Source organism: Rhinoraja longicauda, chromosome 3 (assembly GCF_053455715.1).
Source record: "Rhinoraja longicauda isolate Sanriku21f chromosome 3, sRhiLon1.1, whole genome shotgun sequence".
Lineage (NCBI taxonomy): Eukaryota > Metazoa > Chordata > Chondrichthyes > Rajiformes > Arhynchobatidae > Rhinoraja > Rhinoraja longicauda.
In genome coordinates this window covers 31566434-31588605 of record NC_135955.1, presented here as the reverse complement: position 1 = coordinate 31588605, position 22172 = coordinate 31566434, and positions in this window count along the sequence as shown.

Below are 22172 nucleotides of genomic sequence, written 5' to 3'. Positions count from 1 at the left end.
CAAAATGCTGGAGTAAATCAGCAGGTCAGGCAGCATCTCTGGAAAAAATAGATAGGTGGCATTTCGGGTCCATCAGGTTCAGAAACAATTTCATCTCCAATGTTTTCAGACCATTGAACTAATAAACTAAAACTAATTAACTCTCAGATTCTAAAAATATTCAAGGGAGACACAATTCATTCTGAATTAGAAACTTCAATTTCAATACAATGAATTATGTACAGTGCATTCAGAAAGTATTGAGACCCCTTCACTTTTTCCACATTTTGCTACGTTTCATCCTTATTTTAAAATGGATAAAAATCATTTTTTTTAATCATCAATCTACACACATTACCCCATAATTAAAAATGTGAAAACAGGTGTTTAGAAATGTTTGCAAAGTAATTAAAAAGAAATAACTGAAATATCACATTTACATAAGTAGTCAGACCCTTTACTCAGTACTTTGTTGAGGCACCTTTAGAAGCGATTACAGCCTCAAGTCTTGTTCAGTATGATGCTACAAGCTTGGCACACCTGTATTTGAGTAATTTCTCCCATTCTTCACTGCAGATTCTCTTAAGCTCTGTCAGGTTGGATGGAGAGCGTCGGTGCACAGCTATTTTCAGATCCCTCCGGAGATGTTCGATCGGGTTCAAGTCCAGGCTCTGGCTGGGCCACTCAAGGACATTCACAGACTTGTCACAAAGCCACTCCTGCATTGTCTTGGCTGTGTGCTGAGGGTCATTGTCCTGATGGAAGGTGAACCTCCGTCCCAGTCTGAGGTCCAGAACACTCTGGAGCAGGTTTTCATCAAGGATCTCTCTGTACTTTGCTCCGTTCATCTTTCCCTGAATCCTGACTAGTCTCCCAGTTCCTGCCGCTGGAAAACATCCCCACAGCATGATGCTGCCACCACCATGCTTCACCGTACGTATGGTATTGGCCAGGTGATGAGCGGTGCCGTTTGGCATTCAGGCCAAAGAGTTCAATCTTGGTTTCATCAGACCAGAGAATCTTGTTTCTCATGGTCTGAGAGTCCTTTAGGTGCCTTTTGGCAAACTCCAAGTGGGCTGTCATGTTTATTACTGAGGAGTGGCTTCCATCTGGCCACTCTACCATAAAGGCCTGATTGGTGGAGTGCTGCAGATTTTGTTATCCTTCTAGAAGATTCTCCCATTTTCACAGAGGAATTCTGGAGCTCTGTCAGAGTGACCATCGGGTTCTTGGTCACCTCCCTGACCAAGGCCCTTCTCCCCCGATTGCTCAGTTTGGCCGGGCGGCCAGCTCTATGAAGAGTCCTAGTGGTTCCAAAGTTCTTCCATTTAAGAATGACGGATGTCACTGTGCTCTTCGGAACCTGCAATGCTGCAGATGTTGTTTTAACCCTTCCCCAGATCTGTGTCTCAACACAATCCTGTCTCGGACAATCCTTCGTCTTCAAGGTTTTTGCTCAGACATGCACTGTCAACTGTGGGACCTTATTAGACAGGTGTGTGCCTTTCCAAATCATGTCCAATCAATTTAATTTACCACTAGTGGACTCCAATCAAGTTGTAGAAACATCTCAAGGATAATCTCTACAATAAACAAACTCCTCAGCCCCCTGGACACCATCTCCCAATCATTCACAGTTGACAAATGCACCACTTTCCTTTCATTCTTCCAAAGCAAAATAGACAACATCTACAGCACCTTAACCACCAACGCACCTGCTCCCCCTCAAACCACCTGCCCCCCCTTATCCTGTCAGCCCCTGCCTCAGTTCTCCCCAATCTCCACCACCGACCTCTCTGACCTCTTCACAGGAATAAAAACTGCCACCTGCTCTCTGGACCCCATCCCCTCCAGCTTTGTCAAGGCCTGCCTTCCTGCTCTCTCTCCACTTATCACTGCAACAATAAACTCCTCCCTGTCCACTGGCATCGTCCCGCCATCCCTCAAAATCGCTGCTGTCACCCCCATTCTGAAAAAACCTGGTCTAAACCCTGACACCCCAAACAACTTCAGACCAATCTCCAACCTACCCTTTCTGTCCAAAGTTTTGGAACGTGCTGTAGCTTCCCAACTCAAATACCACCTCTCTACCAATAACCTGTATGAAACTTTCCAATCCGGATTCCGCTCAAACCACTGTACTGAAACTGCGCTCCTCAAAATCACAAACGACATTCTCCTCTCCTCCGACGCTGGCAACCTCAACATCCTCATCCTACTTGACCTCAGCGCCGCCTTTGACACCATAAATCACTCCATTCTCCTCACCCGACTTGAAACCTCCCTTAACATCACCGGCACAGCCCTATCCTGGTTCAAATCTTACCTCTCTGACAGACACCAGTTCATCTCCATTAACAACTGTAAATCCCCCACCGCTCCCCTCCCCCAAGGTGTCCCCCAAGGCTCAGTCCTTGGCCCCCTCCTCTTCATCCTCTACCTGTTCCCCCTTGGTCAATTAATCTGCCGTCATGGTCTCAACTTCCACTGCTTCGCTGATGATATGCAGCTCCTCATCTCCACCAAATCAATCTCCTCCACCACACACTCTACACTGACAAACTGCATTACTGAAATAAAATCTTGGCTTCAATCAAACTTCCTCAAACTCAATTGCAACAAATCTGAAATCATTATCATTGGTCCAAAAATGCTCACCAAATCCACCCAAAACTTCATCCTCAACATTGATGGTCTCCCAGTATCCACCTCACCTCACATCCGGAATCTTGGAATCATCCTTGATCAAACCCTCTCCTTCGACAAACACATCAAACACATCACAAAGACAGCCTTCTTCCACCTCAAAAACATTGCCCGTCTCCGTCCATCCCTCTCCTCCACAGCTGCAGAAACCCTCATCCACGCCTTCATCACCTCCCGTCTGGACTACTGCAACAGCCTCCTCTATGGCGCATCCTCAAAAATCATCAATAAACTTCAATACATTCAAAACTCCGCTGCCCGTCTACTCACACACACCTCGATCCGTGACCATATCACCCCCGTCCTTTATAAACTCCACTGGCTCCCCATCCCCCAGAGAATCCAGTACAAAATCCTCCTCATAACCTACAAAGCCCTCCATAACCTGGCCCCATCCTACCTGACCGACCTCCTCCACAGGCACACTCCCACCTGCACCCTCCGCTCTGCCGCTGCCAATCTCCTATCCCCCCACATCCGGACTAAACTCAGATCCTGGGGGGACAGGGCTTTCTCCATCGCTGCTCCCACCCTATGGAACTCACTACCCCAAACCGTTAGAGGCTCCCCCACACTCACCACATTCAAAACATTGCTGAAGTCTCACCTGTTCAGTACTGCCTTCAACCACTGAAGATCACCTCACCTTCTGTCTCCTTTCTCCGTTCATTTATTTATTTACTTATTTATCTATTTATTCATTTACCCTATGTTCTCAAAATCTCTGTAAAGTGTCTTTGAGTATATGAAAAGCGCTATATAAATAAAATGTATTATTATTATTATTATTATAATCAATGGAAACAGGATGAACATAAGCTCAATTTTGAGTGTCATAGCAAAGGGTCTGAATACTTATGTAAATGTGATATTTCAGTTATTTCTTTTTAATTACTTTGCAAACATTTCTAAACACCTGTTTTCACTTTTTTAATTATGGGGTATTGTGTGTAGATTGATGATTAAAAAAAAAGAATTTAGTCCATTTTAAAATGGCTGTAACGTAGCAAAATGTGGAAAAAGTGAAGGGGTCTGAATACTTTCTGAATGCACTGTAGGTGAACTGGGTGGGAAAGTGTGGTAAATAATTTGAAAGAAAAAGAATGGCTGAGGCATAAAACCCTTGTTTTGTATGTGTCTTCGTTCTAGAGTGTACAATGTATTTAAGTAACAATGAGAATCAAGGCATGAATGTACGTGAGCAACTTAAATCACAAGAGTAAGTATTGGATCCAACTAAGGAGACCTAATTCCAACAAACCCAGGCAACTAAAAGATGTTGTTCATAGATAAGAGATGCAAAAGAGATGCTCTTTCAAATTTACCTAGATTCTGAAATAGTTTCTGGATTAAAAAATCTTCTATTGTAGGACATTTTGGACAAAATGTTGCATTATAGGACGTTTTGGACAAACTTGTCTGACATCAGTTGATGGCAAATGTCTGGGATCCAATATGCACAATGCAAAGATAGAAAATCATAAAATGATTGAGAAAAGGATTCATAGGCCAGATGAAGAGAAACTGTTTCCTCAGCTTGGAGAATCTCGGGTACAGAACACAGGACAAGGTGTCAGCCATTTACAGTTGGGGAGACATTTCTCATCACAGAATTTGGTAAATCTTGGATTTGGCTGTGAAAGTGGCTGTGAATGTTTAAATTAGTTTAAAGATACAGTATGGAAACAGACCCTTTGATCCATCAAGTCCACACCAACCATCGATCACCCACTCACAATTGTTCTTCATTATCCCCACTTTCGCATCCAATCCCTATACACGAGGGACAATTTTTCAGAGGCCAATTTTGAGTGTATTGAAGGCTAGAATAAATAGATTTTTCAATGTGAAGGAACTCCAGGAATACTAGGATCAGTTAGAACAGTGGATTTATCAGAGTCAACAGGTTGTAATCTTGCTATTTCCTATATCATTATTTTCTTCCTTTATTGTGCAGCATGCTTTAGGGTCCATCAAATGCTACTCATGCATTGGGCATTTGATGACATTGACATTGATCCCTGAACATCTTCATCACACCTGCTTAGAATAATTGGTTGGAACTATACTAAAGATCAACTATAACTAAAGTTCATGTTCATAAATTCTGGAAGATAAATTGGACCATTTGGCCCATCAAGTCCACTCTGCCATTCAATCATGGCTGATCTATCTTTCCGTCTCAATCCAATAAATGCCCCACAGAAAAATTTGTGGTCTCTCTTCATAGTCCATGCACACCATTTTTAATAAATCAGGGCATTCAAATTACACAATGAGAACCTTGCAACGATAATGTCACTAAGGAAGACACAAACAATCTCCCAGATGTACTAGAGGACAGAGGATCTAGAGGGATAGAGGAACTGAAAGAAATTTGCATTAGGCGAGAAATAGTATTGGGTAGACTGATGGGACTGAAGGTTGATAAATCCCCATGGCCTGATGGTCTGCATCCCAGGGTACTCAGGGAGGTGGCTCTAGAAATAGTGGATGCATTGGTGATCATTTTCAAATGTTCAATAGATTCAGGATCAGTTCCTGTGGATTGGACGATAACGAATGTTATCCCACTTTTCAAGAAAGGAGCGAGAGAGAAAATGGGGAATTATAGACCAGTTAGCCTGACATCGGTGGTGGGGAAGATGCTGGAGTCAATTATTAAAGAGGTAATAACGGTGCATTTGGATAGCAGTAAAAGGATAAGTCTAAGTCAGCATGGATTTATGAAAGGGAAATCATGCTTGACTAATCTTCTTGAATTTTTTGAGGATGTGACAATTTAAATGGATGAAGGGGAGCCAGTGAATGTAGTGTATCTAGACTTTCAGAAAGCCTTTGATAAGGGCTCTGGGGGCTAGTGGAATCAAGGGATATGGGGAGAAGTTGGGCACGGGTTACTAATTGTGGATGATCAGCCATGATCACAATGAATGGCGGAGACGGCTCGAAGGGCCGAATGGCCTCCTCCTGCCCCTATTTTCTATGTTTCTATGTTTTCATGATTTGTCCAATTAACAACTATTCCTCCAAGAAAGGCACAAAATGCTGGAGTAATTCATTGGGTCAGGCAGCATCAGGAAACATGGATAGGTAACGTTTTGGTTCAGGACCCTTCTTCAGACTCATTGCTGGAGTGAGGAAAAAGAAAGCTTAACGAGTGGGGGGGGCAGACAAAGTATGGCAGGTCAACCACTCCAACATTTTGTCTTTCCTTGGTAAACCAGCAATTAATTGCAATTCCTTGCTTCTTCATTTTAACTATACAGTACCTCAAACAATCCCCTCTGTCTATACTCTGACTAATTGTGCATTAACAAAAGCAACACTGCACAGTATTTTGCCAACTACCAGCTTCGATTTTGCCTTGCTTCCTTCAACGCAGTTTTAGTGGTCAAATAATAGTGCCTTAGGGCCCTTGATCCAGAGCAGTCAAGACTAAATTGCACCATGGAAACATCAGATTTTGAATTTGATTCAAAAGCAAACCTGCAAATAAAAGAAAATGCTGCCAATAAAAATTACTCCCAAGCTGTATTGTTGAAGAAATAGAGGAATCGAAAGAGAAAAGAAATGTGAAGAAAATGAATTGATTTATTGTTGTCATTGAAGGAGGAGAAGCAATTGGCCTTCTCACTTTGAACAACATGTTCCAAACCAATTCCCTTGACTCTTATTTGCCCTACAAAATGTCAGAGGCTGAAGCAGAACCACCTTTCCAAGGGAAACAAGTGATGAGCATCAAAAAACATTAATATCATAACTGCACAAAGTTTCAAAGATAATATCAAGGCCACATTCAAAATATTATCAAAAAATGTATTATCCTTGTCTAATTACTTATTTTCAAAATATTTTTGTTTTCAAAAACACCTAAAATTTAGCAGCAGCAGTACCTTACGAGACATAATCAAAGACTTGTCCCACACTGCTCATTCCTTCTTCTCCCGATTCCCACCGGGCAGAATATACAGAAGCTTGAAAGGGCATACCACCAAGCCTGGGAACAGCTTCTTCCCTTCTGTTATTATGCTTCTGAAACGTCCTTCCATAAGCTAACATACTGTCTGATTCACCTCTTCCCTATTATCAACATTTGTCTATGGAGCTAGTGCGCTTCATATATTTTACATTCTGTATCTTCCCCTTTGCTCTGCCTATTGTACTTGAAGTTAGCGTGGTTGTTTTTATGTACAGTATTCTTTGATCAGATCGGATAGCACACAAAACAAAGCTTTTCACTGTACCTCAGTACACCTGGCAATAATAAACCTAAACCTAAACCCAGCCTTTGCACTTTCCATGTTGAATATTTCAAGAAGCTTTACAGCCAATGATTTACCTTTAAAGTATAATCCTGGTTGTAATTGTAGGACTGTTTTACTGGTCAGATATGACTTAAGCTTTCATAGAAGGAAAATAAGACTGAATATATAAAGATATGTGAAAGATATAAACGTCAGAGATTGAAGCAGAACCGTATTTTCAAGGGCAACAAGCGATGAGCATTAAATAACATTAATATTATAATAATGATAGCGGCACGGTGGCATAGTAGAGGAGTTGCTGCCTTACTTTGCCAGAGACGCGGTTTCGATCCTGACTAAGGGTGCTGTCCGTACGAAGTTTTATGTTCTCTGTGGGACCACATGGCTTTTCTATTGTTCTTGGATTCTTCTCACACTCCAAAGACGTGGAGGTTTGTAGGTTAATCGGCTGCGGTATTGTAAATTGCCCCTGGTGTGTAGGATAGTGCTGTGTATGGTGCTCGCTGCTCGGCGTAGGCTCAGCGGGTCAAAGGGCCAGTTTCTGTGCTGTATCTCTAAAGTCTAAACTAAAATAAACTGCAAAAAGGTTCAAAGATAATATCTAGGGTGCATTCAAGATACTATCAAAGAATGTTTTATTCCTGTGCAATTACTTATTTTCAATATATTTTATTTTCAAAAGCACCCCGTCTAATTACTTATTTTCAAAATAATCCTTGGATGTTAGCATGTTTGGCAGGCCAAATTGAGCTAAATGCAAACTGCAACTCAGGGTCAAGGCTCCTGGATCCTGCCTGCCTGCACTTATCTGGGCATAAATATGCAGGTACACACATACAATGCACACACATAAACAAGGCCCAGTAAGGCTTAAGTGGCAACTGGGCATCAGGCAGCTTCATTCTTAGGCCCTGTCCCCTGAAACACCCCCCCCCCCCCCCCCCCCCTCACAGCTGGGCGCACAGCTGTTTCTCCTATCAAAACCTACTAGGGCTTTTTGTTTTTACAAACAATACTTAAACTTCTCTGATATTTCTCCTCATCTCCAGCCCAAGAATTCCCACCGAAGTGAATGTGGTCTCTGATCCTGTGCCAGGCTTAAGTGGCGGAGCTTTGGAGGGGGAATCTCAGCAGGAGAAGGCTCTACTATTGGACTCCACACGGAGTCCAGCGATGAAGTGTACTGACAGATGTGGCAGCATCTGTCATACAGTATATCCCACACTGATATACTGAGTGACGGAGTACCCGGTCTGTGCAAGTCCCAGTTGCCTGTGAGTGGCAACGCACCAGCAATTCCTACAACCGGACACAACATGTGTATTATCTGAAACACAGCAAATCCCAAGTACTTTTTGTGCTGCCATTAAGTGCAATATTTAACACTTGATTGATAAAGGCGTTCACTGCCGCTTATCTGATGTGGCAGGTGTTTCCCGATGTGGGATCCAGGAGCATAAAATCATTGCGTTGTCATTCACTACATTTCTACACCGGAGATGTGTGTGATCAAGGATTTGTCTGCAGGGTGTCATGCAGCAGATGGCAAGCTTTCATGACAGCTTGTCCTGTGAGGTAGAAGCAGCAAAGACAGATGTCCTCTGACAAGCCCAGGTATGTTTGGAGAGCCCACCAAACACAGCTCACATCTGGCCAAAACATTGCAGGTGTCACTGGACCAGTATCCTGACAAACCCCTTTTCTTTTTTTCAACAAAAGTAATGAAGCGAAGGAAAAACAAATGAAAGTGCAGAAATACTTCATGTTCATAAGTTCTAGGAGCAGAATTATGCCATTTGGCCCGTCTACTTGCCATTCAATCATGGCTAATCTATCAACCCCATTCTCCTGCATTTGACCCATAATCCCTGACACCCTTACTAATCCAGAATCTATCAATCTCTGCCTTAAAAATATCCATTAACTTGGCCTCCACAGCCGTCTGTGGCAATGAATTCCACAGATTCACCACCCCGAGACTAGAGAAATCCCTCCTCATCTCCTTTCCAAAGGTATGTCCTTTTATTCTCGGGGTTATGGCCTCTGGTCCTGGACTCTTCCACTAGTGGAAACATCCTCTCAACCCACTCTATCCAAGCCTTTCACTATTAGGCAAGTGTCAATGAGATCCCCCCTCATTCTTCTAAACTCCAGCGAGAACAGGTCCAGTGCCTTCAAACGCTCATCATATGTTAACCCAATCAATCCTGGGATCATTCTCTTAAACCTCCTATGGACCCACTCCAATGGCAGTACATCTTTCCTCAGATATGGGGCCCAAAACAGCTCACAATACTCCAAATACGGTCTGACCAATGCCTTATAAAGCCTCAGCATTACATCCCTATTTTTATATTCTAGTCGTAATAATGCAATATCATATTGCATTCGCTTTCCTAAACTACCGATTCGACATGAAAATTAACTTTTGGGGAATCCTGCACTAACACTCCCAAGTCCCTTTGCACCTCTGATTTCTGAATTCTCTCCCCATTTAGAAAATAGTTTACGGCTTTATATACACTACTTAAAATTGCTTCTGATACAAGGAACAATATATAGTAGAATGCACATGAAAAGGTGGTATCAAAAATGAGGGTGGCTGGCATAGCTGCTGACTCATTGCTTCTGTGATCCAGGTTCAATCGTGACTTCAGGTTCTGTCAGTGTAGAGTTTGCATGGATTGCATAGATTTCCTCCAGGTGCTCCAATTTCTTCCCACATCCCAAAAATATGGGGATCAGTTGGTGAATTGGCCACTGCCTGTTGCCTTTTGTATGTAGGTGAATGGTAAAACCTGGTGGGGGTCGGGGTTGAAGGGAAAGTAGAGCAAATAAAATGCAATAGGTTAGGATTAGTGTAAAGTGGTGCTTTGTATAGACTCAGGGTGTGTGGGGTTGAAGAGCCTGCTGTTGTGCTGTATCCATGACTCTTTGACACACTGCCACAGTGTTTTGAATTGCTTCAGGAGTCCATCTTGAACATGACAAGTCACAGGTCTTCCAGTAGCAAGTATTTATTGGTCAATGAACATTAGGTGTTGAGAATATTAATCATGAGATAAGAATGCTGCAGAACAGCTATAGGGTCATGCCTTAACACAAATGTTTGTGTGGTCTAATAACAATTTTTGTTGAAAAATTTTCATTCAGTATTTACCATTTGTTGGCCCAACAGACAGCAATTTGGACCAGAAAAAAAATAGACCCGCTGGAGGGACTCAAAGTTAGTTCTTTTTTTCTCCTCCAGATACCTGCATCTGCAGTTTCTTGTGCCTCCATTTAATTGCTCCACTGTGAAAGATATGTCCTCTTTAAAGAAGATTTCCTCCTCTCTTTGATGGAAGTTCCGTGAGGCTCTCCGTCACTACTTTACCTCTGTGAATTCATAAGGTCATCAGGTCATAAGTGATAGGAGCAGAATTAGACCATTCAAGTCTGTTCCACCATTCAATCATGGCTGATCTATCTCTCCCTCTTAACCCCCTTCTCTCCATGACCCTTTCTGTGGCAAAGAATTCCACAGATTTCCGCTGCTCTCTGATTCTTCATCAATGTTCTCATGCAGATCAGTGCAAATAAAGGGTCCTGACCCAAAACATCATCTGTTCATTTCCTTCCACTGATGCTGCTTGGTCCACTGAGTCCTTCCAGCAGATTTCATTTATATTACCATACCTTCCTGACTCTCATTGAGAAAGATGCTGAAGTCCAGAATCCAGATCACCACCAATCACTGAACAGCAAGAAGTGTATGGGGGCAGAGGCACCTCCTCTTTCTATATTACCTTCATCCCTCCCTCCACCTGCACTGACTTATCTTTGCCTTCTCATGGATCCTTGGATTTCTCTTTCATCAAGAAACAATGGAGCAATCAACGTATCTCGTCTAGTACAAACCTTAAAAGTCTGTATCAGGTATAATAATTTAATTTACATTGATTTCCAGGTGAATTTAAATTGGGTGGAGTATAAAAATGGGTGCCTGATTAAACGTCAATTGCTTCTCTTCAAGTCCATTCATTTAAAATGATCCAAAGAATAACGGGATAATTTTCCTCTAATCTACCTGGCACTGAAACTGTCATCAGACCGTCCATTGTACATACTCCCTGAATTTACTTTGTAAGCAGTTGATGTGATCATGTCAATAAACTCAAGAGGGCGGATTAAGTTAAAATTATTCCCCCAACTTACATCAAGGATGGATCTGGCAGGTTGCCAGAAGAGGGATTTGAAGGTACATCATGCATGAAGGTACCCAATGGTTACGTTCAAACAGAGAAGATTGAAATCGGGAACTCATGTGGGGAATTGTAGGCACAAATCCAAATCCCACAATTCTTCCCTTTATAATCAGATTTTCACATCATCATCAGCTACTCTGATAAACAGAGGCTGTCTCAATGGGGTCCATACCCCGAGAGCACACTTCAGGAAACAAGACTCCAATTAAAATCCTGAAATGAATTTTTGGCAGTTGTGCCACAGTTGCCTAAGATAATTAGCCCATTTGCATCACTTTGCATGAATAAGGGCATATTTTTGGAAAGTTCTATGTGCATCACCGACTGAAGCAATCATTTCAGAAACAAAGAGGGAAACATCGACAATTAATGATTTCTAGAAGATTGGGTGGCAAGTGCTTGCCGCAAAGATTTGGGTTCAAATATAGTTTGCCCTAATAAGATGTGTATCTCCATTGTCTATAATGGTTTCGAGGATCCTATGTTAAATGAGTTCAAGTAATCACAATCCAGCTATTCATCAGCATGGAGGCAATTCAAAGCATCTCTTCACTCACTACTACTGTAGCAACCTCATACAGGAAATCCAAAGGATGGATTGTGTAGGATATTGAAAAACCTCTGCCGATGCTTACAGTTGGAGAGACTGCGTTAACAAAGAACAGGTGTTTTATTTTGCTGTTAATTAAGCAATAATCTACCAGTGTACTACTGGTACTAACGTTAGCCAATTCTTATATAAGATATTCTATGCCCGCTTCCCGTGATCAAAAGATCAACTTGAATGAAAAAAACAACAATTGAAGCTTATATTCTGGAGTGGCGCTGGTTTTGTATGACACATCCTTGTTTTGTTGCCACAGTTTCTGAGGTGTGTGATCAGAAGCAGAGAATGGAGTTATAATATCTTGTGATATCATCTGTGCACTTACAAAGCTGCTCTGCAAATTGATAATTAAACACCTTTTAATATAAATAGAGTAGTGATTATAAAAAAGCACAGGCAGGCTCTCAACCAGCCATCAGGTTCTTGAACCGACCTGCACAATCATCGTTCTACTTTAGCCACTAATAATCACCTCCTGCACTACCACGGACTTGTTTTCTACTTATGTTTTGCACTAAAGTTTTGTTTTTGGACACAAACTTTATTTTATTTTCACTGTCTTGTATAGTTTAAGTATAATTTATGTTTTATATTTTGATTGAGTCCATGTGCTTGTGATGCTGCTGCTAGCAAGGCTATCATTGTATTTGTACCTCACCAGACTTATGCATTTAACAATAAACTCAACTTGACTTGACTGGAAGTTAAAGATTCTGTACAAAAAGTAAATGCTTCCTAGTTTAATGCTGGATTGGAATTGTACGGCAGCTAAGAAATGATCAATCCCACATCAGGTGGAAAGTACCTCATTTACTTGACTTTCAAACTGGCATTAGAAAGGAAATTCCCCTCAATTTCACTCAAAGTAAAAGGAAAGATATTTTCAAATGGTTACTGATACCAATGTATGATACTCACTTGCCAGACCTTCCTCTTAATGGAGCAAAGCAGCACTCTCGAGAATTAAAAGGCAACCATCTGTCGGCAGTGTTTGAATATTATAGTATCTCTTGAACTTTGGTCATCGATGTTTATGAATATTATAAGCGAGTGAATGGATTTACACAGAAACATCATTAAGCATTTTAAAAAGGGACATTAAAATAATTTAGAAATAATGTCTGATAACTTGTTCTCCTTTGTGTGATACCAAAGGTTATCAAAATTATTTCCTGTTATTTTGGAAAAGCACTTGCATAATGTTAATTCCTATCATTTATTATTTTATGTGTAAGTAATTTCCCAGTATTGCTAAATTTGGATTGTTTATAAAGAATTTGTATCCTGAAGACTCATTTGTATTGCTGCTTACAAAGTTTTTGTCTTACAGCGCAGAAGTAAGCCCTTTGGCCCAACTTGCCCACACCAGGCAACAAGCCCTTCGGTCCTACTTGCCCACACCAGGCAACTAGTCCCACCTGCCTGTGTTTGGCCCATATCCCCCTAAACCTGTCCTATCCATGTACCTGTTTAAAAGTTTATTAAACGTTGCGATAGTACCTGCTTCATCTACTTCCTCCGGCAGCTCGTTCCATACACCCACCATCCTTTGTGTGAAAAAGTTACCCGTCAGGTTCCTATTAAATCTTTCCACCCTCACCCTCAACCTATGTCCTCTTGTTCTCGATTCCCCTACTCTGGGCAAGAGACTCTGTGCGTCTATTCCTCTCATTATTTTATACACCTCTATAAGATCACCCCTCATCCTGTGCTCCAAGGAATAGAGTCCTGGCCTACTCAACATCTCCCTATAGCTCAGACCCTTGAGTACTGGCAACATCCTCATGAATCCTCATTGTACCCTTTCCAGCTTGACAACATCTTTTCTACAACATGGTGCCCAAAACTGACCACAATGCTCAAAATGCGGCCTCACCAATGTCTTATACAACTGCAAGATGATCTCCCAACTTCTATGCTCAATGTTTAAGACTGATGAAGGCCAATGTGCCAAAAGCCTTTTTTGACTACCCTATCTACCTGTGTAGCCACCCTCAATGAAATATGTACCTGTACTCCTAGATCCCTCTGCTCTACAACACTCCCAAGTCCTACCATTCTCTGTGTAGGTTCTGCCTATGTTAGTGCTCCCAAAATGCAATATCGCACATTTCTCTGCATTCAATTCCACGAACTGTTCCTCAGCCCACCTACCCAACTGATCAAGATCCTGCTGCAATTCTTGACAACCATCTTCACTATCTACAATACCACCTACTTTTGTAACATCTGTAAACTTGCTGAACATGCCATGTACGTTCTAATCCAAATCATTGATATAGATGACAAACAGAATGGGCCCAGCACCGACCCCTGAGGCACACCACTAGTCACTGGGCTCCAGTCTAAAAAACAACCTTCAAGCATCACCCTCTGAAGCCAATTTTCTATCCATTCAGCCTTCTCTCCATGAATCTCATGTGATCTAATCTTCCAAAGCAGCCTACCATGTGGAACCTTGTCAAATGCCTAACTGAAATCCATGTATACAACGTCTACAACTCTGCCTTTATGGACCTTTCTGGTCATATTCTCAAAAAACAACCACCCATGTTCAAAACCATGTCGACTATACCTAATCAGCCCTTGTCCATGTAAGTGCATGTATATTCTATCCCTCAGAATACTCTCCAATAACTTTCCGATCACTGTTGTTAAGCTCACTGTCCTGTAGTTCCCAGCCTTTTCCTTGCAGTCCTTCTTGAATAGAGGCACAACATTTGCCTCCCTCCAGTCTTCCAGCACCTCGCCTGTATTTAATGACAACTCATAAATCGCAATGAGGGCTCCTGAAATTCCTTCTCTAGCTTCCCACAGTGTCCTTGGATATTTCTGATCAGGCCCAGGAGATTTGTCTATCTTCACACTTGTCAGGACCTTATTGATGTAGAACTAGCAACAGCAACCTCAACCCTTGATTTAACAGTGATGTTCGATACAACAATGCTTCAAGGTCACACCTAGTGTTACACGTAATGTGACCTTCGGTTCTTAAAGATATCATTACATGCACACACATTACATGGTTCTTTTTCTATGGCACAAACCACCAACCTCACTGCATGTGTACTTCTTTCTGAATGTTGCTACATATTTTATTATATATTAAAAATAAACAAAATCCCCATTCATATTTCTCCACATGGTATTGTGAGTTATTTGTAATATATTAATTTTACCTTAATGCCATACAAGTTATTAGTTTACATAATGAGGCTGGCATTTATTGGCCACTCCTAACAACGCCTGAACAGAGTTTACTACAATGGTAGACGTGGTGTCCCAACAGGGCTGACCAAAAAAGGGAGGATAAACTTCCTTTTTTGAAGGATGTGAGCAAAACCAAATTGGATTCTAAACAACAATCCAGCAGTTTCATGGTCACCACTGGTGATACCAGCTTAATTTAATTACTCAAATTCCAAGTCCCACTTGCACGATGGGATTTAAAATCCATCTCTCGATAAATGCTCCAGGTCTCCAAATGCGTGTCCAATAATTTAACGTATATGTTTCAAAAGCAGGTTTTTATGCCTGGCTTGTTACACTTGTCAATAAAGGATATGCGATTATCATTTTCTCATTCAGAGTCTATGTGCTACTCTTCAGGGAAGTGACACTGTTTTGTATTTCGGATTGATGACTGAAAAGCTGAAAGATAAATGCAACACATTTCTGTTTTATTGCTGTGCAATCAAAATCGTGAATTGACGTATTTGCCTATACTTTCTCCATGGCTCTGAATACTTTGAAACAACCCTTCGTCTCCTTGACAGTTATTGAATTTCCACTTAAAAAAAAAACTCTGTAATATTAGAGAAACTGTAAAGTCTTAAGGGAAACAAAGGTGATTTATTTTCATGGTTGTTCTCAAATTGAATGCATGCATTATGAAAATAAATTCTGTCGAGTCACTGCTATTAATCTTTTCTATTTTTATTTCCATTACTGAGGATTCGCCAAATTGGAGCTCCAGAACTAATCAGCGCTAAAATGAGTGTCATTGCCAAGGTTGCTGTTTAGCTTGGAGCCACGGAGATGGTTATTTGCAACAGTTTGAAAAGAATGCAAGTAGAAGAGTAAAATAATGTTCATCAATCTATTGTTCTGCATGACAGTTATAGGAAGACAGTCTGTGTTTTAAGAGATGAAGAGATAAATTACATACAAACTAGAAACAGATTTCGCAAACTCACTTATTCTCTCTCAAGCTTCAGTGTGTAGGCCATTGCAACATGAAACAAATATCAATTCTATCCATGACGACTTCTCAAGATGTGTTTTTTAAACCATTTGTAAGAACTATTTTATTTAGAAAATCACAACCTGCATATCCACTTTAAATATATCATCAGTGAACGATAATATAAAACTATTTATTTTTGCAAATAATATTTGTTCCTGTTTTTATTCCATTCACTAAAACTGGTAATAGTTTACTGGCACCTCCTAACAACGCCTGATTTGACAAGGGGGAGCTCCAATTTGTTTTCCAATTTGTTTCACAATTGACTGCGGCTGATCAAGTTAACATGTTATTAACAAATTATTAACAGTGCATACTAATTTATTTTATTTTCATTAATCATACTTTGACAGAAAACACAAATTTCGATTTTTTTCGTCAAATGCTCAGTTCCTATGTTCGTCTACCAGTTTTAATGTGTAAACAAACATTTTTTTTTGCCAAATGCCTACTTAAGAATTTTCTGACTGTTAATTAATAAACAATCTGCTCTGAAGGGATAAGAGAAAAGAGCAGTGTGATCCGGTGAGAAAGTTCGCTGAACAGAAATTGACAAAGCTCTGTCTGCAAAAAGATGTAGACATGGCTGGTGGAGCTCTAATATGGGTAATTACAGTATGCGTGGTGGAAGGATGCAAGTCTGATTCTCTTTTAATGGCAGGTTCTTAAACAGTGCCATGCCAATGTAAGGAAACACTGGGTCAAATCCAAGGATGTCAACACCAGAGGTGTGAGTAAATCAAGGGGAGAATTACTGATCTATTCACATTCACTGTCTCAATACAACTATCAGAATTAGACTTTAGAGATTGAGCGTGGAAACAGGCCCTTCTGCCCACCGAGTCCGTGCCGACCAGCCATCACCCCGTACACCGGCAACATCCTACACACTCGGGACAATTTACAATTTTACCAAAACCTACAAACCTGTGCGTCTTTGGAGTGTAGGAGGAGACCGGAGAACTCGGAGAAAACCCACATGATCACTGGGAGAACATATAAACTCCATACTGACAGCACCCATAGTCAGGATCGAACATGGTTCTCTGGCGTTGCAAGGCAGCAACTTAAATGCTACACCACTGTGCCACTGCGGATAACTGACAAATTCATTAAAATCACCCTCCAAGTGGGGAGATACTGTACGTATGAAGGGATCATGAGGCGGAGCTGGGAAAACCACACTCTAAAACCAATTCTCTAATTCAATTTCTCTTCATACATGAGTCCTAGTGGGAACATAGAACAGAGAACAGTACAGCACAGGAGCAGGCCATGAGACTCACTTTGTCCACACCAAATATGATGCCAGGTTAACTAATCCCCTCTACCTGCACGTGATCCATATCCATCCATTCCCTGCATATCCCTGTATTATCGAAAAGCCTTTTAAATGCCACTATCACATCTGCCTCCACCACCACCACTAGGATAGTGTTCCAGGCACCTACCACATTGTGTAGAAAACTTGTCCTGCACTTCTCCTGTAAGCTTTGCCCCACTCAGCTTAAAGTTATGCCCTCCAGTATATGACACTTCCACTCTAGGATAGTTTCAGACCATCTACCCTATCAATAGACAATAGACAATAGGCGCAGGAGGAGGCCATTCGGCCCTACGAGCCAGCACCGCCATTCAATGTGATCATGGCTGATCATTCTCAATCAGTACCCCGTTCCTGCCTTCTCCCCATACCCCCTGACTCCGCTATCCTTAAGAGCTCTATCTAGCAGTTTCTCTCATAATGTTATAAACTTATCAGGTCTCCCCTCAGCCACTGACCCTCCAAAGGAAACAATCCAAGTTTGTTCAACCTCTTGTTATAATACATTCTAGTCAAGGCGGTAAATTTACCCTACAGAACAGCAATCGACTCTGCTGAAACCAACAGATGACTGAAGAGAAAAATAGAAGGCTCAGCCTGAAAATAAATCGCAGGCAAATGAATAGAAACAATCAAAAATGTTTCTTTGATTAAGATCTTAGACCTTGTTGATAAAATAGAGGAATGCAGGCATCTACATCACAGTACTCCTTTGGCGGGTCGTATCAAAGATTTATTTCTCACCATTGTTTAAGACATTTTCCTTTTTTTAATTAAATGTATTTTATATAATAAAATTAATTAAAATGTTAGACAGGTTCTAGAATGGAAATTTACTGATATATTTTTTTTAATTACCCAATATTTGAATTAAGCAGTTTAGTTTGCACAAGGAGCTGGTTCAAAAAAGTAAATTATTATAACATTTGAATGAATGACCTTTGAAATAAGAATGGACAATGAAATGGCTTTGATTGTCGCATACATTGACAATTGACTTCACGAAAAAATCTCCTCTTAATTTATATTATTTCATCCAAATATTTCAGTAGTTTCTGGAGTTATTGGGAAATAAACAAATGTTATAAATTCACCAAAAAAAAAACAGACACATCTTCATAAATCCATTTACTTTTTCCCGAAGCAAGGAATGGCACAAATGAAAATCAAAAATCTGCATTTGTTGGAAATCTGAAATAAAAACAGAAAACAAAATTTTGGAAATACGCATGAGGTGAGATAGCATCTGGTGAAAGAACAGTATTAATGCTGCAGGTCAAAGACACTTCGTACGACTTTTGTAGGCTCTGAAAAACAACTACTTTTCAGTCACCTTGAGATAATTGAAAAGCAAAGCGGAAATTTTGTCAGGCAGCATTTGTACAAAGAGAAACAGATCAAAGATCATTCATCAGACTTCTTCGACCTGCAACATTAACTCTGTTTCTCTTTCCATAAATACTGCCTGACCTGCTGAGCATTTTCTGTTTGCATGGCGATAGAAAATCCATTGAGCGAAGTGGGTTTACAATTTCAAGTTGCTCTTTAGAAGTCATGGTAATGATGTGTCTGAAGGAACTGCAGATGCTGGTTTTCTCAGTCTGAACTAAGTTTGAAGAAGGGTCTCGGCCTGAACGTCACCTATTTCTTTTCTCCAGAAATGCTGTCTGACCGGCTGAGTTACTCCAGCATTTTGTGTCTATCGTCATGTCACTGGTAGGCTGAAGCTCGGATAAATTCTTAATCTTCCTAGAATTCATAATTGAAACCCAGTGAAGAGTATAGTGGACAAGGATGAGGCAAACTCAGTAAGAATGACTGCAGCTGCTTTCTTCGACTCCCCTTTCTCTGCTACCACCTTCCACCCCACCCTCCGCAAATTAAGTTGGAGGAAATGTTGGAGAAATTTCCATTAGAATTTGAACTAAGTTGGTGACATTTGTTTCCAATTTTCCAAACTTTGGAGGTGCCAACTTGTGAATAACACTTTGGCCACATCGCCATGGGTGAAAATGTAAAAAAATGGAAATCATAAATAATAGAACAGAAAACACTGGAAACACTTAGTGACTCTGCCAGCATCCGATGAAAGTAAGAAAGAGCTTATGTTTCAGGTAAAAGACCCATTGTTAGAACTGAGAAAGAGAGAAAACAAGTTAGCTTTAAACAAGCAACTGCAGATGCTAGGTAACCAAGAAAAGACAAAAAAAAATGCTGGAGTAACTCAGTGGGTCATATCTGCAGAACATGGACAGGTAATGTTTCAAGTCGGGACCCTTCTTCAGACTGATCCGTCTGAAGATCCGACAGACTGATCCGACAACAGTCTGAAGGAGGGTCCCCATCCCAAACGTCACCTAGCCAAGGATGCTGCCCTACCCGCTGAGTTACCCCAGCGTTTTCTATCTCTCCTGCGTTTTAAGTTGCACTGTTAGAATGAGGCTCAATGTAAGTTTGAGGAACAGTATAACAGTATAACAGAGCTTTATTTGTCATTCGGTACCAAGGTACCGAACGAAACTACATAGCAGTCACATACAAAAAAGAACACAAGACACATAACCCCAACACAAACGTCCATCACAGTGACTCCAAACAACCCCTCACTGTGAAGGAGGCAACAAAACTTCCACTCTCTTCCCCACGCCCACGGACAGACAGCTCGTCCCCGACCGACCCGCACAGTCCCCGCAAGGGGATGGAAGTCCCTGCGGCCGAGTCGCACCGGGCGCTGAAACGTCTCGCGGCCGAGCCGGGCAATGGAAGGCCCCACGACCGAGCCTTGCGCAGCTAAGTCCCGTGGTCGAGCCGCACCGGGCGATGTTAAGTCCCGCGGCCAAGCCGCACCAGCGATGAAAAGTCCCGCGGCCAAGTCGCACCGGGCGATGAAAAGTCCCGTGGCCGAGCCGCACCAGCGATGTAAAGCCCCGCAGCCAAGCCGCACCGGGCGATGAAAAGTCCCGTGGCCGAGCCGCACCGGGCGATGTTAAGTCCCGCGGCCGAGCCGCACCGGGCGATGTTAAGTCCCACGGCCGAGCCGCACCGGGCGATGTTAGGCCCCGCGGCCGAGCTGCACCGGGCACTGTTAAGTCCAGCGGCCGAGCCGCACCAGCGATGTAAAGTCCCGCGGCGAAGTCGCACCGGGCGATGAAAAGTCCCGCGGCCGAGCTGCACCGGGCACTGTTAAGTCCAGCGGCCAAGCCGCACCGGGCGATGTAAAGTCCAGCGGCCGAGCCGCACCGGGCGATGTTCGGTCCCGCAGCCGAGCCGCGCCCCGCGCCGTGAGGAAGAGACCTAAAAGAGAAAAGTTTCCCCCACCACCCCCCCACCCACACCACCCACACCACCACCCCCCACACATACACAACCAAAAAAATACAAAAACCATCCCAACACCGACACACAAAAAAAAAAAGGAAAAAAGACGAACAGACTGCTAGCGAGCCGCAGCCGTTAGGCGCCCCCACTGTATCTTCATATTGCAACCTTAAGAATTCTATATCAAATTCTACAACTTCTGATAACTTATTATATCTGCCCCAGAAGTGGCTAACTCTGTTGGTGATTATGGGTCAATTTTCTCTTTGCATTAAGGGCAGCCTAGCCAGTTGCACATGTCCCATGGCCCTGTTTAGTTTAGAGATACACCGAGGAAACAGGCCCTTCAGCCCACCGGGTCCGCGCAGACCAGCAATCCCCGCGCACTGACATTATCCTACACACACTAGGGATAATGTACAATGATACCAAGCCAATCAACCTACAAACTTGTATGTCTTTGGAGTGTGGAAGGAAACCAGAGCACTTGGAGAAAACCCACGCAGGTCACGGGGAGAATGTACAAACTCTGTACAGACAGCACCCATAGTCAGGATTGAATCCGGATCTCTGGCGCTGTAAGACAGCAATTCCACCGCTGCACCACTGTGCCACCCTGTATTTGGTAACTTTTATGTTCCTTTGTTTGTATTCATTCTGTCCAATTGCCCTCATTTCATAGTTTTTGTTTGTTTTCTTCCTCTTTCCAACTGCGCCCAATTAACCCAATGACAGGAGACCTCTGCAACGAACCACCATCACAACCCTGACCTCACTCTATCACAGATATTATCTTTGCCTATGCATTCCTCCGCCACCACCTCTGCTTTCTCTCTATCTGGAAAACAACTGGAAATGTTAACTGTGTTTCTCTTTCCACAGGTATCACCTGACATGTTGAATGCTAGTAGAACTTTCTCGTATTACAATACCATGGTACTGCTTATGCTGCGATAAGACTGGACCTGCAGGAGCATAATTTAACAAAATCGAGCACTTTATGAACAGTCAGCTACACTTCACATTCCTGCAGCTTCACAAGAATAAAGGGATCAACGAACAGATGTAGCTTGCTGGAGGCCATTCCCAACACAGGAGATGTAAATACAAAGGACATATCAATGTGCATTGGCGGCTGAGGGTACTGTTCCAGTTTTGGCAGATAAGTGCAGCCAATATGAACCGTGGCTCGCAGGCCTTACTTTGCCAGAGGTTGCCAAAATTCCCACATTTTGTTGCAGAATCCTCCATTCAGCCATGCATATCTTAGTATGGCAGGTGAATAATGTCTTGTATACCAAGATGAGCAACAATGGTTATGGATGGGTGCACACCAGAGACTGCAGATGCTGGAATCCTGAGCCAACACACAAATGTCCTGGAGGAACTCAGCATGTCAGGCAGCAGCTGGGAAGGGAATGAATAGTGGCATTTTGGGTCAGGACACTGAAGAATTCTTCTAATGGAAAGGTCTTTT